A 6,194-nucleotide genomic window follows, 5' to 3' on the forward strand; every position below is an offset into this window, starting at 1 on the left:
GAACCTTGAGGACATTATGTTGAGTGAAATTAGTCAGTCACAAAAGGAGAAATACTGCATAGGACCATTATTGTAAAAGACTAAGAAAAAGAACCTACCAAAAAGGAGAGGGGGAACCAACTATATATATATATAATTGCTGATCACCGGGATATATGGGATGAGAGGAGTGGAGGGAGGGAGGGGAAGATAGAGCACAGGATAGGGAACAGACACAGGAAAGCTTGAGTGCTGGGGATGGGGGGGATACACAAGAAGGGGGAGGGGAAGAGAAGAACAAGGCAGATGGGAGAAGAGTTAGGCAGGTTCCCATGGGCTAAGTGGGACAGAGGTAAATGATGCTGTATGCACAACCTTGGAATAACAGGGCTTCAGGATACAGGGATTGAGCATGGTTTGAAAGGGTAAAAGAGGGGAATAATCATAAGACCACTTTGGTCACCAATAAGGGGAAGAGGGGGAAAAACAGCAATGAAGTTGGGATCTAAGTCCGACTACATTCAACAGACTCCTGTGAACCTGGGTGGAGACCTGGATGGCCAGCAGTATGGCAAGACCCAGGGATTCCTGGGACCAGAGGCAGTGACATGGCCACAGAGGAACTAGAGTGGAGAATGAAGCATCAAGCTGATATGAAGTGAGGGGAGATGTACAAGAACACCCATACTTGCAGATAGTACCTACTTGACCTGGCTTTGATGGCTGCATGATCAGAACTCAACCAGAAAAAGAAAGAAGAGGGAAGAAAAAAAAAGGAGTAACCCACCACAATTTGATGAACTTTACCTATACGTATGGATGTAGTAGCTCAAAAAAGGGAACAAATCTTTACAGCAAGGGTCACTCCCAGCCCCTCAGTACACAGGGTTGCCAGGGATGGGCTACTTAGATATTGGTTACCCAAAATGGGGGCTGAGGGCTATAAAGACAAGAAGTGACTGATTTACAAGCTTTCAAGATGGAGCCTAGTTCCAGAAGGGACAGGGGTAGGTAGAACCTCCACTGAATTATTTCCAATCTGTTGGGACGGGACTGGCGAAAGGAAATGGGCATATGACTCTTGTACAATAGTGAATAATTGCCCTCAGGACTAACTGTGAGGGCCGGAAATGAGAAGAAACAGCTGCAAATATCTATCAATAATCAAAACATGGAATGTACAAAGTATGAATCTAGGAAAAGTAGAAGTTGTCAAAAATGAAATGGAGCATAAAAATCAGTATCTTAGACATTCTTACTGTTGTGTATTGTCGAGTTGGTTCCCACTCATAGGAGCCCCATGTAGGGTTTCCAAGGCTGCAAATCTTTACAAGAGCAGAAAGTCTCATCTTTACAAATCTTTACAAGAGTAGCTGGTGGATTTGAACTGCTGAACATGCAGTTAGTCCACTATGCTACCTAGGCTTCATCCTAGGCATTAATGTGCTGAAATGGACAGGTATTGGCCATTTTGAGTCAGACAATTATGTGATTTACTATGCCAGGAAGGACAAATTCAAGAGGAACAGTGCCACATTCATCGCCAAAAAGATTTTAAGATCTATGTAAAAGTACAATGCTGTCTGTGATAGGACAATATATATATCTGCTTACAAAGATGACCAGTTAGTACAACTATTATTCAAATTTATACACCAACCAAGCCAGTGGTTAAAATATTGAAGAAATCTAACAATTTCTTCAGTCTGAAATTGATAAAGCTTTCAGTCAATATACATTGGTAATTACTGGTGATTGCAATGTGAAAGCGGAAAGAAAGAGGAGGGATCAGTAGTTATAAAACATGGCTTTAGTGATAGAAATGATGCTGGAGATCACATGATAGAATTTTTCAAGAGCAACAACATATTCACTGCAAATACCCTTTTCAACAGCATAAATGGTGTCTATACACTGGCCAAAACAAAGCCAGGAGCCAACTGGGAAACAGACTGTCAATTACACTTATGCACATTCAGGATGAAGCTGAAGCAAATTAAAACAAGTCTACCAGAGACAAAATATGACCTTGAGTATATTCCATCTGAATTTAAAGGCCACCTCAAGAACAGATTTGATGAACTGTACACAAATCACTGAAGAGGATTTGTGGAATGATATTAAAATATATCACAAATGAAGAAAGCAAAATGTCAATAAAAAGATACGAAAGAAAGAAAAGACCAAAGTGGATGTCAGAAGAGACTCTAAACTTGCTCTTGAATGTAGGCTAAAGTGAATGGAAGAAATGAAGTAAAAGAGCTACAAAGGGAAGTCCAAAAAGGCAAAGTAAAGTATTATAATAAAATGTGAAAAGACCTGAAGTTAGGAAATCAAAAGGGAAGAACATGCTCAGCATTTCTAAAACTGAAAGAAATTCAAATCTTGAGTTACAATATTGAAGGATGGTATGGCTCTTTGGGTTAATGCACCAGACTGCAAAGTCATTTGAACTGCAAGGTCGGCAGTTCAAGCTCACCAGTTGCTCCTAGGAAACCCTATACAGGGTCGCTATGGGTCAGAATCCACTTGACTGCACTTAACAACAATCCCAATACGAACAAAAGATTTAATGATGCAGTAAACATCAAAAGATGGAAGGAATAGAGAGAGAGAGAAAAAAAAAAAGAATGGGTAGCTATTCAATCATTTCAGGAGCCAAAGGGATTGAAGGACAAAGTCCAAGCTGCACTGACGGCATTGGTGACAAACTAAGCTCCAGGAACTGATGGAATGCCAATTGAAATGTTTCAACAAACTGATGCAGCATTGGAAACAGCTGCTGGTCTATGCCAAGAAAAATTGGAAGACAGCTACCAAGCCAACCAACTGAAAGAAAACCATATTCATGCACATTCCAAAGAAAGAAAACCCAACAGAATGTATCATTAAATATGATTATTACATGCAAGTAAAATTGTGCTGAAGATAATTTAAAAATTGTTGCAGCAGTACATTGCATTAACCCACACCAGAACTCATCGACAGGGAGCTGCCAGAAATTCAAGCTGGATTCAGAAGAGCAAGTGGAATGAAGAATACCATGGCTGACATCAGATGGAGCTTGGCTGAAAACACAGAATACCGGAAAGATGTTTCCTTGTTACATTGACTATGCGAATCATAACAAACTATGGATAACACTGAAAAATGGGAATTCCAGACCACTTAATTGTGCTCATGTGGAACTTGTACACAGATCACGAAGCAGCCTGACACAACAAGGGGATATTGAATGGTTTAAAATCAAGAAAAGTGAGCACCAGGGTTTTGTCTCTTCACCACATTTATTCAATCTGTATGCTGAGCAAAGAATTAGAGAAGCTGGACTATGTAAAGAACATGGCATCAGTACTGAAGATAGGCTTGTTAACTATCTGTGATATGCAGATGAGACAAATTTGCATCCTGAAAGTGAAGAGGACTTGAGGTACTTGCTGATGAAGATGAATATAGCTTTCAGTATGGATAGCATCTCAATACAAAGGGAAAAAAACTCTCACAACTGGACCAATAAACAACATAATGACAAATGAAGAAAACATTGAGTATTAAAGGAATTCAATTTACTTGGATGTACAATCAATGTTCATGGATTTCTGGTGTGGCGTTGCCAGTAATGCGGTAAACTGCAACGTCAGTGTGGGTCGTTAAGGCCAGCTGTTCTAACTCACCAGCTACTACTTGGAAACCCTGTACAGGGTCACTATGAGTTGATCCCAACTCATAGCACTTAGCAACAACAACCATCAATGCTCATTGAAACAGCAGTCAAGAAATCAAGGACCTATTGTATTGGGCACATCTGCTGTAAAAGACCTCTTTAATATGTTAAAAAGCAAAGATGTCACAATGAGCACTGTGGTGAGCCAAATCCAAGCCTTGGTATTTTCAATCGCCTCATATGGTTGCTAAAGCTGGACAATGGAAGACAAGCGAACTGATGCACTTGAATTATGGTATTGGCGAAAAACATTGAAAGTCCCATGGGACTGCCAGAACAAATAAAATCTGTCTTAAAAGTACTGCCAGAATGGTGCTCAGAAGTGAGGATGGTGTGACTTCATCTCACATTATTTTGCATGTTTACAGGAGGGACAAGTCCCTGGAGAAGATCCACCATGAGACCAATACAGTGACTGCAACATGGGCTCACACATAACAACTGTCAAGATGGGTCAGACCCAGATAAGGTTTCATTCTCTTTCACACTGGGTTCATGTGAGTCGGCACTGATTCCATGGCACCAAACATAAGGGAAGAAATTGATTGGGTGGGATATGATAGCTTTCTGGCATGACAGAAATGTTTTATATCACAAAAGGGGTGTGGGTTGTGTGGGTTTATCCATACACTGAATGAGTCATTCATCCAATTGTACATAGGGTTGCTGAGTTTGGAATCAACTTGATATCACCTACTGAAAACATGTCTAAGATTTATGAATCTCAACATTTATAAATGTTACCAGAGCAAAACAACTCTAAGGTCACCACAGAGGAGGGTGATTGGTGGTGCAGACCACACAGTAATGGCAGAATATTGACAATTTGTGAAGCTCAAAGATGAGTAGAGAGAGAACAAACAAGATGGCAGATTGAGTGGAAGTGCAGTAACAGAGTTCCAACAACAACAACACAGAATACATGACCAAACAGGCTCATGGGATGGTCCGAGAACTCTGAACCACATATAAAGGAATATTTAGAAGGTTGGAAGGCTTACAGCTTGGGGAATTTGTGGCAGAAGCAAGAAATCCATTGCTTTCTAATTCGAGACGCTCAGCTGCTCGAGGAGCCGCCATCTTGGGTGACACCAAGCGGGGAAAGGATCGGAGCGGCCACATACACCTGGCAGAACCGCAGAGATAAAGGTGTGGACATTCTTCTCTTTTGGTAGCTGTCCATTGGTCCCTTGCTGTCTGTGCACCTCCATTCTGGTGACTATAGGGGTGCCGGAGCTAGTGGGCACCCCAGCCCCACCCTCGAGGGTTCTACTACACATGCGCACAGATCTCCTTGAAATTTAAAGAGACAGTTTTCATTTAAAACCAAAGGGCCACAGCTATCCCTGAACTGTTTACAACTAGAAAAAAGGCCTGAACAGGGCTTGTGGAGTGGGACAAGCAGACAAAAAAGGAAATAGGCCAAAAATTAAATCCTAAATTACGTCAAAACGACCAACAGTGGCATCTTGAAATTTCTCAGGAAGAAGAGTGAAAAGGGAAGCCCATTTCCTGATCACATCTACCTGGAGGCATTCAGAAAGCATAACAAATACCAAAATACACACCCATCCAAGTATTAAGGCCACAGATAAGGTGCCCAAAAAACAGAAGCAGATGACCATATCTGCACATGTCCAGAAACAAGATAAAGTGACTGAGGCAAATGAGCTGGAAGTAGACCTACACTCCATACTGGAAAATGGGAAGGCTTTGGAAATGCCTGAGAAGGAATTCAGAAAAATGATTATAAAATGTATCAAAACACTATACAATGGAGTTGAGAAAAATAAGGAAGAAGTCAGGAAAGTGCTACAGGAATGAAGGACTTTGCACCTGATCAACAGAATGGCATTGCAACTATCCCAACTGACACTGAATGGGGTCCTGCTTGAGCTTCTTTGTTATATCTGGAGACCCTCCCCCCTGGAAATTCCAGGTTTCAGGAAAAAATCTCCATAGCCCCGCCCAAATTTCCATACCCCCAGCCCACTGTAAACTTGCCAGAACTATACCCCCGACCACACAGTCTATAAATACTTCAGTCTGTAAGGGAACAGACGGAGTATTTATAGACTTGTTCTCCTTTGGTGACATAAGAGTACCCCCTTCCAGGTTTACTCTCAATAAACATGCCTGCTGTTGAAGCCAAGACTCTCTTCTTGTCTCTTTCTTTTCGTTACAAGGAACAATCAAACAAGATACACCCTTGGAAATAATTCAAAACCTACAGAAAGAGGTCCAAATGATTAATAATAGAATATCAGAAATGGACAATACAGTGAAAGGTTTGCAAAGGAGCAGAATTGAAGAGATAGAAGCCAGAATTAGTGAGCTAGAAGATAAATCTCTCAACACTACTGAGATAGAAGAACAAACACGAAAAAGGATTAAAAAAAAACCTGAAGAAGGCTTAAAATTCATGTTGGATAACATGAAGAAGAATAACATAAGAATTATTGGCATTCCAGAACAGGAACAATCACACAAG

This window comes from Chrysochloris asiatica, unplaced genomic scaffold, assembly GCF_000296735.1.
Source record: "Chrysochloris asiatica unplaced genomic scaffold, ChrAsi1.0 scaffold00093, whole genome shotgun sequence".
NCBI classification, from domain to species: Eukaryota; Metazoa; Chordata; class Mammalia; order Afrosoricida; family Chrysochloridae; genus Chrysochloris; species Chrysochloris asiatica.